The sequence below is a fragment of the Spermophilus citellus genome, assembly GCF_964194105.1.
Source record: "Spermophilus citellus genome assembly, chromosome: 16".
Taxonomy (NCBI): Eukaryota; Metazoa; Chordata; class Mammalia; order Rodentia; family Sciuridae; genus Spermophilus; species Spermophilus citellus.
Window position 1 is genome coordinate 69,770,677 of NC_138196.1, and position 13,609 is coordinate 69,784,285.

General features: G+C 36.8%; 1 protein-coding gene across 1 annotated transcript in view; it reads left to right on the plus strand.

The window, feature by feature from the left end:
- The window catches only part of MARCHF1 (membrane associated ring-CH-type finger 1), a gene marked incomplete at its 5' end in the record, with an annotated part of 738,150 nt that overhangs the window by 318,771 nt on the left and 405,770 nt on the right, over window positions 1-13,609 (plus strand). The window lies entirely within an intron of this gene.

The following is a 13,609-nucleotide window of genomic DNA, read 5'->3' on the forward strand; positions in this document are numbered from 1 at the left end:
ATATAGAGGTGGGCACACTTCTGAACATTCTCAGTTTGAGATCATAAATCATGTGTTCAAAACAAAATGGCAGACAGAGAGACTCATTGATTTGGGATGGTTTCTTATAAATTTCTCTGAGTCTTATCTAAAACAAACAAAAAAATTAAGGCACATTAACAGTCTTAAAAGAGCAGCAATTTCCCCTCCCTACTATAAGTATAGAAGCTTGTCCCTGAGAGTATCTGTTTAGCCAAGTGGCTAACAATATTCCCCAGTGGGAGTCAGAGGGAGATTCTTAAAGAAAAATCAGGTTCATCGTGAGAAAATGAAAGGAAACTCCCAGTCTACATACTCTTTTAAAAAGATATATAGTTCTGATTGTCAGAAGTGGAAGCACTTTTAAACTTTCAAATACTTCTTGTTTTTTCTATAGGATGGAGTTTAAAGTTTCTCATTAAAAGCATGTTTGAAACATATTATTAAATCCCATGGCCATTAAATTGCTTCTTTTGATGAATAAATAATCTAAAAGAATGATAAATGACTTTTAAGGTAGAAAAATTAACATGTGCCCTATGTGCTAGAAGGCAATACAAATATTTAGTATTATACAATGGTTTCTCTAAGTTTAAGTGATGGTTCCCTTTAAAAGTAAAACATTTTTAACTATCTGGATAATTCCTGATTGTTGCACAAATGAGAAACATCCTCCTTGTAAGCTTCCTTGATAGTTTTTTTTCTTGTCTTGAAGTTACTCAAAGAATCCATGTGCAGAGACAGTATGATCTATTCTCAGAATTGAAATTTGATAATTTAAATGTAAGCCAAATTGATTTCTATTCCACAAGAAACTTAAAGACTCTTGAATAAATTATTAACTTGACATCAGGGTTTTTGTTTGTGTTTTTTTAAGCATTTAAAGGGAAAAAAGAAAATAATAAAAAAGTATTTATTAATGATTGCTACAATCCAGAATATCTGGGCTATAAAAATAGGTTAAACTTCAAAAAATAATATTTCTGCCTTCAAGTTTAATGATTTTGACATATTTTGATAGATTTTGACATATTTTGATAGATTTTGACATATTTTGTATGGCATAATGTTGTAATTATCTCTTTGGTTAACAACCCTAGAATCTTCACAAAAACAAGATAACACACACCCTGTTTGGGTCAAGCTGGTATTATGAAATTATGCACGTGGGTAGGGGCACCAGCTCCACAGGTTCCCTGGGCACTCCTAGGACAGTGCCTCACACTTGCATCCAAGGCATAGTCTTCATTAGCACAACCAAGATTTTATTGAAGCAACCTGAACCATTACCTCAATCACTTCAATATCTCATGAAGTGGAGAGACGTCAGTCTGTTAATTTAGCAAAATGCAATTGGTCAAATTAATAATTTTATATCAGGAGACATATTAAATTAGTGATGGAATATTTGAGTGGAAGCTCTAGAGAATTCTGAAAGGGAATTACTAGTCAGATTCTCCTTAGGCGTATAGAATCAGTTGGGAAATGAAATGGTTTGGATGGGAGACGATTCACCTATCCTTTGGGAAAACCTTGATCTTGGGAAAGCCACAGGGGAAGATACTGCTCTAAAGAGTTTAAAATTCCAGATTTCTTTCTCTGGTTGGTGTTAGAGACTGACAATTTAGCTTCCTTAGGTCTCATTTGCCTACTTTGCAAAGTGGGCCATTTTACTTCTATTAATCCAGTCTTTCCTTCCTTTTTAGCTATGGTAATACCATTTATTAGGCTGTAATTAATTCATGTTAGAGATTTGGGCCTAAAAGACTTTAGTCTATTACAAGAATATTGGATTTTATTAATCAAATTCTTAGCCCTCTTGGGGTAACTTAATTTCCTTCTCTATCTGAAAATTATAATAATTGTATAATTTTTAGTATTTAGTTAAACTCTAGGATGCATTCTTTATAGCTCTGCAGGATTTGCAAGCAAATGTCTCTAAGACTCACTGTTTCAAATGTGGGGATACACCTGAGATCACACTAAGGTGCTACTGCCACTTGCTCTGAATGCTACTGTGTTCGTCATCAGATTTGAGATGATTGAAGTTATGGAAGAGGAGAAAAGGCCATGAACCCTTTCTTTCTGATCTCTTCTCACTCTCAGGTTGACCTACATGATGAATGTATTTTGAAGTTTTGGGAGGATAAAAACAACCCCCCATGTTTATATGTGCTTTATCTTTTACAACTTTGATTATATTGTGATATTTCTGTACTTAAGAGTTTTCATCCCCTACCCCCACCAAATTATGCTAACCTTCTTTTCCTTGTGTTTAGGATATCCCTCTCCAACTGTGGTCACTGGGCCATTTTTTTTTCCCTCTCTCTTTCTCTCAAAGTAGCTGCAGATCTGTTATTTAGAAATCTCTTCAGAAGCATCAGTGAAGTGAAAGCCCATGGGGATTTTTGATATATGCCTTCATTTTGAACATAATGGATAAAGTATAGATTTAGTAATTCCCATTTTTTAGTTGGAAAAAAATTTTACCAAAAAAAAAGAAGAAAGCTTGAAATCTCTGGGTTGGAGCTGAGATTAGAATTCAGGTCATTCTGATTTCAAATCCTGTACTTTTTCTTTGCAATTAAGTTACCTTGAACTTTTCATGTTTCTTAAGCAAAATTTGTAGAAACAAAGTATCCCAAGAATCAGACAATTCCTCAAAAATTCTTTATCTTAATTTCTCAATGGAAGCTCACAGAAAATTATGAGCTTGCCAATGCCACACAATTAGGTTCGTGGTAAATTTGGGACAAAAAGTACAGATCTTTCGACTATCACTCTACTGTGCTTTCTGTCATTACTGCATTTGGGGTTTGGTGTGATTTTTTGAGGCACTAAAGTATAATACAAAAATATAATCCCTGTAACTTCTAACTTTTGAATGATAGTTTTGGCTTCTTTTTATAGTGTTAGCTAAGGAATTGTAAAATCAGATGAAATAATTCAATATGTCCTTTATGATTAAGCCTTTCTTTTTTTCAGGTTGGATGTTTATCACTTACAGCATATAGGGCCCTATATGACATTTTGCCAAGTGCGATATTTTCCTGCTTTGTTTCCTGGGCAATAACTGACTCCTGAAACTGGAAATATCTGGGATCTGTGTGAAGTCATCACAAACATTAATTTATGGATAACCTGTACTGAGAGCACATTTAACCCAAGCATACAGGTTAATGCTCTGTATTAACCAAATGAAATGCATCTTCAGCAGGTGTGAGTCTGACACTACAGGGAGAATGCCAGGGGGTAGAAAGGCTAATACCCCTTTTCATTTCTCTCAAAGAGCACTTTCCAACAACTATCTTGAGTCTAAATTGAGTATTAGAGTCCCATGTGCTTAGAATGAATTCCACTGAGTATGCTAATAGTGTTAAAATACTTTCACATAATGAAAACCAGAAAATTTCCATATTATTATTTGCTTTCAGCAATGAAATTAGCATAATTCACATTAATTTTTCTTGTTTAAAACAGATGTTGTGGGTAATTGCATTAATAAGTAAGACTGAATAACACATTTTATTGACTATCAAATGATAACAATTAGTAATTGCTGGCACATCCTGGTCAGTATTTTCTTTTTTTTAAATTGTGGCCTTAATTAGGCAGGTAAATTGTAGAATTCCTCCTTGATGTGACTCTTCTAAAAAAATTTATTATGAATTCATGGCTGATTTAATGAGACTCTGCGATGGTTGTGTTTGAAGGCAGTTGAACAAAGATCTTGATGCAGAAGAGTCTTGGAGCATGGGAAAAGCAGGTGTAGCTCTGCATGTTTTATTAATCAGGATTTTTAGAACTTGCTGATTAGCCAACATTGCATTGCAATGTCAATTCTTTACATCACAAAGAATGCGGACAGTGGATCTGGAATCCCCTCATTCCAGGGCCTGCTGAAGGGGAAGGGTCACAGCTTCAGCATTGCTTTTCCCAGCTCATTCCCAGGCAAAGCACCCTGAGCCACTTGCAGCAGCCTTCATAACCTCCTGGTGATGATGAGAAATGACATCTGTTCAATACTCATTCTCTTTCCTGTCTCTGCAACCCTGTTAAATAATTGAAAGAGGAGTGACAGGAGGGTAGGATAGGTGATAAGCCTTTGCTCTTAAAAAAGAGTAAAAAGGAGACTGAGGAAAAGGACACAGAGCTCATGGATGCTGGGTATCAGCCTCTCGTTTTTTTGTTTTGTTTTGTTTTGTTTTAATCTTGATTATTCATTAAATTGTGCACATCTGGATAACAAAAGGAAATGGGACAAAACTTCAGTGGGTTCTCTTCACCACTAGCAATGAACACACATTTTCTGATATGAAGTAACACATTGCATTCTTTAGGACATTGCATTCATGGTGACTTTTGGTGTCATTCTGAAGAAAAAAAGAGTTTCTTGGGGGGAAAAAATTGACACCAGGAGAGCAATGGACGTGCAATGCCACAGGGCACAAAGTGAAGCCTCAGGTGAGATATGAAAAACAAATTTGTTAATGAGGAGCCAGCTATGTGATTTCACACGTGGTCTGATTCTGTGCAGGTAGTAACTCTGCCTGCCTGTAAAGCCAAGCAGGCTTACACTTCAATAAGCTCCCTATAGTGGTGTGTGACTATAAATGCTCAGTGACTGAAAGTTGAACAGATTTAGATCTGTAACACAGTTTTGCTCTCCAATTTTACTCAGAATTATAAACTTATCAAGTGGCTCAGCTTTAACAACTTAAATTGCAGAAATATGTTTTATTTTAACCTAGAACTACTTTCGATATGAACTTAACTGTGAAATTACTACTACTGTTCATTCAGGCTTTAGAAGATGCAGTTCTGTTTATAATTAGCCAATTACGAGTGAGAGATTTGCCTTTTTATTGCTTCTATTCTTGATAACTGCCGTTCTGAGGTGGGGTGAGATGCATTTCTCTAATTACTAAAGATGTTGAACACTTTTTCATATATTTGTTGATCGCTTGCGTATCTTCTTCTGAGAAGTGTCTGTTCAGTTCCTTACCCCACTTATTGATTGGGTTGTTTGTTTTTTTAGTCTTAAGTTTTTTGAGTTCTTTATATATTCTAGAGATGTATGTGTGGTAAAATTTTGCCATACTGAGCCCCCATACCGGAGGCTCACTCTTTACCTCAATGATTATCTCTTTTGCTGAAAAGAAGCTTTTTAGTTTGAATCCATCCCGTTTATTGATTCTTGATTTTATTTCTTGCACTTTAGGACTCTTGTTAAGAAATTTGGGGCCTAATTTGACATGATGAATATTTGGGCCTACTTTTTCTTCTATTAGGTGCAGAGTCTCTGGTATAATTCCTAGGTCCTTGATCCGCTTTGAGTGGAGTTTTGTGCATGGTAAGAGATAGAGGTTTAATTTCATTTTGCTGCATATGGATTTCCAGTTTTGCCAGCACCATTTGTTGAAGAGGCTACCCTTTCTCCAATGTGTGTTTTGGGCACCTTCATCTAGTATGAGATAACTGTATTCATATGGGTTGGTCTCTGTGTCTTCCATTCTGTACCATTGGTCTACATGTCTATTTTGGTGCCAATAACATGCTGTTTTTGTTACTATCACTCTGTAGTATAATTAAAGTCTGTTATTTTGATGCCTCCTGCTTTACTTTTATTGCTAAGGATTGAACAGGGTGTGGGGGAAAAGGTACTTATACATTTTGCTGGTGGGACCACAAATTGGTGCAACCACTTTGGAAAGCACTGTGCAGAATCCTCAGAAAACTTGGAATAGAACCACCATTTGACCCAGCTATCCCACTCCTCAGTCTATACTCAGAGAACTTCAAATCAGCATACTATAGTGACATATCCACACCAATGTTTATAGCAGCTAAATTCACAATCGCTAAACTGTAGAACCAACCTAGATAGCCAACAATAGATGAATGGATAAAAAAAACTGTGGTATATATACACAATGTAATATTACTCAGCATTAAAGAGAATAAAATTATGACATTTGCAGGTAAATAGATGGAGATGGAGAATATTATGCTAAGTGAAATAAGCCAATCCCCAAATAACAAAATCTGAATGTTTTTTTCTGATTAGTGAATCCGGATCTATGATGGGGTGGGGTAGGAAGAATGGAGGAACTTTGGATTGGGCAAAGTGGAGGGTGAGAAGGGCTTATGAGGACAGGAAAGATGGTGAAATGAGATGGACATCATCGCCCTAGGTGTATGTATGGTTGCACGTATGGTGCATCTCTATAACATGTACAACCAGAAAATTGACATATTGCACTGCATTTGTGTAAGATGAATAGAAATGCATTCTTGTCATGTACAACTAAGTAGAACAAATAAATAATTAAAATAAAAAGATTCACCTTTGACTGTCAGGGCTACCATCTGGCTCAGGCATTCTGTTAGAGTCTGGTGAGTGTATAAGAGAAACTTCATGCTTCTGAGTAAGAAGGAATTTGGGACCCGTTACATGGCTGCTTATGTTGAATGGTTAAAAGCCTGTACCTGAAGGGAGACTGATGGGGTTCGAATCTGGGCTTTGTTATCCCCTACCTGTGGGACTTCAGTGAGGATATTTAACATGTCTGTGCCTCGGTTTCTGCAAATGTAAAACAGTGATATATATATATATATATATATATATATATATATATATATTTATTTATACACACACACATACATACATACATACATATGGACTACCTCATACTGTTAGGAGAATTAAAGTGAATTAATGTTTTTAAGGTGTCAAAGATTTTGTGGAACAAAATAAACATCATTAAGCAATTAATTCCCTATGTTGCCTACATTTTTATCAACATATTTTGTTATTCTTAGAAATGTCTCATTAATTAATACCTTCTATTGTGATAAAAGAAATCTGTAAGGTTTCATGGCTCTGTACATCATATCTTTATAATTATAATATTAATAAAAAATTAACTCATTGCTGTTCAAAGTTTGCCAAGACTGACCTCTACCTGAGAAGACCATGTGTTTGCCTCAGGTAAGTGAAGCCTAGCTTTATGTCTTTCCTTTGTTGACTTGAGTCCATTCTCGTAGTTTTATAGATTCAAGAAATTTTTTAGAGTGATGATTTGTAGAGAAACACATACTATCTTTTATTTTAATGGTGTTTTATCTAGTTCTTTATGCTATGTATTTTTTAATATTTCATAAAGGGATTTTATATTTGATTTTTGGAAATATCTATTATCTAGATCTGCCTTTTTACTTTTCTTCATCTTTATGGTAGTAATGCTCTTGATTGGCTTTTGTTTTACCAGTTCTTTGGCCTTTATGAAGAATAGGCTGTGCTTAGAAAACTGAAATAATCAATAATTTCAAATGGAGAAGTTCGTTGAGAGTTTATGTGCATGAAATTATTTTGTGAATATTTGAATACTAAGGGAAATGGCAAAATTATGTTTTTTTCATTGTTATAAATCACAATAAAGTGTCTTTCAGTCTTCAACTTCACAATAATGCTTTATTTTATTGTGGAACATACAGGTACTGACCTGGCTCAATTCTATATGAAGTGCTCTGTGAAAAGTTTCTTCTTTTTTTTTTTTTTCCTCTCTTCCTCTTTTGATACTCGTTGGGGATATCAGTACTTGTAGTGTCAATTAAATGACTTTTGGAAAGTAGAAGACCTAAGGAAAAAACCACTGTGCTGAATTTGAGTTAAAACAGCGAATATGAGGTACTTGATTTGATGAACTAGTTAACTCTATAGAGGGTGTCCAGGGAGCCGTCTCTGCTCTGTTTGAAGTTGACAAGGGAAGTGGCCATTTCCCGTAGGTGCCTCGAGTTATAGAAATCCTGGGATTAGTAGCTTTGAATGTGAATATGTAAGTGTTGGCTACTAATCAGGTTTCCTGCTCTACATTCCTGGCGAACAGCATTAAGACAGTTTCCCTGACTAACTTGCTAAATGTATGTGCTTTGAAGGTAAGTGCAGTTTTTCTCTAATCCCAACCCTACTAGTAATAAATTTTAAAATAAATTTCATGTATTTATAATCAGAATCATTATTATTCTAGCTGATAATTACTGAATACTTCCTGTCTGTTCCATAAAAAATTATCTTATATGCTTTTCACATTAACTCACACAACTTCTCTGTGAAATCGTATTTCCAGTTGCCATTGTCAAGAATCGCCCCAAAACTTAAATCTTAAAATTTTGTCCTCTTGTTTTAAAAGCACCATAGTACACACCGGACAGGAACATATCCCTTTGCAATCCGGGGTGAAAAATACAATTACTGCCTCCCCCAAGACCTCTGAGCTCTCACCTCATTTTGTCACCCGGGAGCTTATCATCTAAACTTTCCAGGTGCAGGTGAGGCCTCTTGGGTACATTCTGGTATAGTACTTCTGTCTGAAGACCTCTGAAGTAGAGAGACAAGCTGTCTGTTGACTGCACATTTCCCATGTTGGATGACCTCCAGAGACATTCTTATTCAACAGGAGGCAAATAGAAGACATCCAGTAGTGGCTGAGGCATACAAATTCTGAATCCCAGCTGGGTACTTGTTTCAAGTTCTCCCCTCCCCCCCATCCCCTCCCTCCCTGCCCCAACTAGGGTCTATTCCTCCCTCCCCTAAACAGTGTTCTCATGCTCTTGATTCTGCCCCAGGCCTCATGCTTCCTCCCCTGACGTATTATTTCTTTACCATAACATATGACCTGTGGTTCATATGAGAAGCACACTCAGGCTTGCCTCTTACTTAAAATGATGGCAAGTCCAATGGCAGGAAGCTGACCAGTGTCTGTGAACATTTCATGGATTTTCTACATGTCAATGTTTAATGCACTTCACTAGACAAAACTCATACCCACAAGTCTTGGTAAGGTCAACTCTTCTAAACTTTGGCTTCCTGTGGGGCTACTGGACTCCATACCCTTAAAATTATCAATTTATATTGTTCAAAAAAGAGACTTACCAGGATATTCTTAAGATCCTTGGCCTGGTACGGTGATACGTGCCTGTAATTCTAGCAGCTAGGGAAGCACAACAAGTTCAAAGCCATCTGCAACAACTCAGCGAGGTCCTGAGAAATTTATGGGACCTTGTCTTAAAATAAAACATATAAAGGGCTGGGTATGCTGCTCAGTGGTTAAGCATCCCTGGGTTCAATCCCTGGTACAAAAATCAAAAGACAGACAAAATCCTTGGAAGGTTCTTGTGTCTTTGAAAGGGTTTGAGGCACCACTTCCAATCTTTCTTTTTTTAAATTTTTTTTTAGTTGTAGATGGACACAATGCCTTTCTTTTACTCATTTATTTTTATGTAGTGCTGAGGATAGAACCCAGTGCCTAGCACATGCCAGGCAGGTGCTCTACCACTGAGCCACAACCCCGGCCCCACCACTTCCAATCTTTCTAAGCTCTTGCAGGAAGTTTTGTACAGTCATTCCCTGGACTTCATGTTAACTCCAGGTTTTTACTTGAGAGGAACAGGGAATTGATATTTGCCTGGAGCTGTTTTCCTAATTTGAAACTCTTCTGCTGGGAGAAACTAGATAAAAAGAAAAAAAAAATTTTAAACACAGTAAGTCCAGGATTCCTTTATTTCCTATACAGTTTGTTTGATTTGTTTGAAAGCTTTAGATTTTTTTTCTCTCAGTTCTTATCTCCATTTGTATTTTATCATGTACAGTCTCTTGATCAATAACCCCCTTACCTGTTGCTCAAAATAAGCACACTAGTAAATTTTTTACCATTAATGATGATCAGCCATTGTTCAACCTCTTGTAACAATTTCTCTTCAGGTTTCTGACCTTGGGTCAATAGTCCCCTTAGGTTTATCCAACTCTCAGTTATAGTCTCTCTAAGGTCTATATTAGTCATGGTTCTCTGGAGAAAACAGGAAGAGGAGGTGTATGTGTGTGATTTGTTGTAAGGAATGGGCTTATGCATTCCAGGAGGCTGAGGAGTCCCACCATCTGCAGTTGGCAAGTTGGAGACCTGGGCGAGCCAATGGTATAAATTCAATCCCCAAACCAGGATGACAAAGAGCCAAGAAGAGCCAGTATTTCTAGTCCAGAGGCAGGAGGCAGGAGGCATTTTCTCTTATATAGGCTTTCTGTTATGTTCAGATCTTCAACAGATTGGCTGAGGGAAGTCCACCTTAACAAGGGTAATCTTTATTCAGTTCACCAATTCTATTATTAATCTTGTCTAGAAGCACTTTCACAGACACACCTAGAGTAATATCTGGCCAAAAGTCTGGGCACCCAGTGACCCAGTCAAGTCAATACATAAAATCAACCATCATGAGGTCCTTCCAGTTTCTGCTTCAAAGTCAAGGCACATATTTTGGGTTTTAGGGCAATACCTTTTTTTATCCAGGTGCCACAGTTCTGTTATAAATACTATTGCCATATACCAAACATCCTCAGACTGCAGTGGCTTAAAACAAACACTCCAATGCTTATGAATTCTGTTCTTTAGAATATTAGGCAAGGTATAACAGGGATGGTTTTTCACTACCCCCATGGTAGTGACTCAAAATTGTAAAGTAAATCAGCAGTTGGAGTCATCTGATTGTTCAATCAGTGTTTTGGAGCATAGGTTAGGAAGAATGCAAGAACAAGACTGTTACCTGAAGCTTCCACACATAACTGTTTTGTGTCACTTGGCTTCCTCATAGCATGGCGATCTCTAGATGGTGAAATTTCTTGAATGGAAGCTCAGGGCTCCCAGACGAGAGTGTTCTAACAATCAAAGCTAAGTTGCATTACATTTTATGAGGAAATCATGGAAGTCATGCAGCATTATTTTCAACAGACCTGTTGCTTAAAATAGTTATAATCCCACTTTATTCAAAAGAGGGGGGTGTCAGAGAACCTGCCTCTTGAAAACAAGTGATGACTAATAATTTGGGAGCCATCTTTAACATCACCACAAATGGGTATTTTCCTTATCTTCATTCTGTAAGTCAGCAATTTAGAATCCCAAAAGGATGTGATCCTTTCTCTAATGACACAAACTTAATAAAAGGCAGAGCCAGGATGTAAGCCCAGGCAGTCTGACTCCAGAGGTCACGCTCCAAACCATGGTGTTACCCTACTTTTCCCCACTGGGCTAGACAGAACATATGTTTTAGCATCCTACACCATAAACAGGAAAATTTCTTTTCATTTAAAATATTTATGTATGAAAATGAGACAGACACTGGATTAAGTACTAAGAATATTGGTGAAAAAGAGGGACAGGATCTTCATCTTGCATAACGTGAAATCTAGTTTCTCATTATCTTTCTCAGAACACTTATTTGTTATTATTTGAAATAGGTCATTGTCACTATTTATTGTGAAGACGTGGTTTTACCTTGGTTTGTGCTATGTAGCTGTGGTGGATTCCTTGTAGTAATGGCCCCGTTGTTGTTATCTCCTTACGTTCTAGACTTTTGGTAGTGTCCTCCCACAGTTTCTGGGCTTTGCTATGTGACTTTGCTATGTGACAATGGAAGAGTAGAAAAACGATAGCCGATAGGTTTTACTCTCTTAAATTTCTTATGAAGCAAATAAGTAAGAGAAGTAAGAGTGGCTATTAAACAATAAGACATGAGTCTTGTCATTGTGTCCCCCAGCCAAAAAGTAGCCAGTCACTAGACATGGGAGTGAGGGTATCTTAGACCCACCAGCACCCAGCTGATGACAGAATCATGAACTAAGTAATTGTTTAAAACTACTAAGTTGGGGGGTGGGGTAGCTGATTGTATAATAATGGAAAACTGATATGGTGGCCTTTAATATATATATATGTTAAATCTTTGGGTTATAGAGTCTGACTTCACACTTGATCAGTGTGTACAGATGGTCCTGATCGTCTCCGAAGAAGTTAAATGCAGATTTTATGTTTGCCATGCTATTTTTTTTTTTTTGGAAAGGATAAGACAGTCTATTTTAATACCACATTTACATATAGAAATCATCTTTGCCACTGCTAGATTGGTTAATTTCAGCTGCTAAATTAACTTTACAACCATAACAATTACACTGATAGTGACTAAATTTAATTCTTCTAAATCGAGCCCCTTAAGATTTCTATACCTAATAGAGCTCTTAAAACATACATCTAAGGAGCTTTTAGTACAAATAGGCCTTGCAATATAAATAAATATAATACTTTAAAGTCCAGCATACCTCAGATTTGTAAAAATCAAACAATTTCAAATGCAGTTTTCAAAATCCTTTTGCAAATGCTCTTTCTCTTGGCTAATTTCACATGTCACTATTTACCTCAATATTTTGAATTTGAACAACCATATAAAAGGCACTGAATATTTACTTTCCAAATATGTAAATGCTGCATTTGGAAGGTTGGAAAATGTTAGATGACATCTTAAGACATTGGTTCTGTTCATTTGAGCTCACCTACCTGGTGTGTCAATCTCAAACACCTGCCTCATTCTCTCCCCTGCTCACTTTCTGGTTTTGTCACCATTTGTGATCCCCTTTGGAGAGACAACATCTCCATTAGCATTGGCTTTGTGGAACCTACAGTAACAGAGGTCACCTGAATGGGAACTGTAACATGATCATCTCGTCCACGGTCAAGCACTACACTTTAGCTATACACCATACAACCGCCTCCCCGATCTTCTGTGGGTTTTGTGTGGATAATAATCATGGACTTTTTTTCAGGGAGGCGGCTCTTTGGTAGCATTTGATCTAACTTGTCACCAGACTCTGAAACTCAATATTCTTTTAATTCTAGTTTGTGCCTTCTGTGCTACATAGATTATATTTGATCTATCCCAGATCAAGTCTCCAAATACTTCCAATTTTCTAAATTTAATGTACAAAATCTCTATTTTCTAGGACACACCAGCATACCCATCTGAAACAGATTTTTAAAGAAAAATTGTTTCAAGTTTCTTTATAGATCTCGGTTGTCTAAATTTGGGGAACAATTTAGTTTGACAATGGTGTTCTCAAAATGCAATTATTACAACTAAACACAAGACCCTTTTCTGAACAGTACAGGCTGGAGTAAGATTATCATCTCATCTAAATAAGGTTTTTTTTCACCCCACAAATCACTGTAGACTTGTCATGTAGCAGCCATGCTGCGGACACTGTGGCTTCAATAGAGGACAGAGGCAAAGCACTTGTCTCTCAAATACCTCATTTTCATAGGAGAAGGCAGCGTAGGTAAGTTCAGACAGTGTCTATATTCATGAAGCATGTAAACCTGAGCAGTAGGCTAGGGAGGCAGGGTGCAGTAGTGTTATTTCAGATCAGCTTAGAAAGGTGGTGGAGCCGTCCACATGAAGAATATGGCGAAAAGCACAACAGGTGAGTAAAACCCGTAGGTATCGTCTCTGAGGCAGATATGAGCTTCAGTTTCAGAGTCTGGTGACAAGTTAAATCAAATGCTACCAAACTTATCTTTTTTTCCAGATAAATAAAAATAAACTCCAGAGTGTGTATATCAAAATATTCCCCCCAAATTTACAGATACAGTGGTAACACTGGAATCCAGCCTTCTGGATTCCAACTGAATTGTTCGTTATTGTGTATTTTTTTCTTCCCATTCAATATCATTATTTTTTTCTAACACTTGAAAGGTTCATCCACCCATCTAAGACT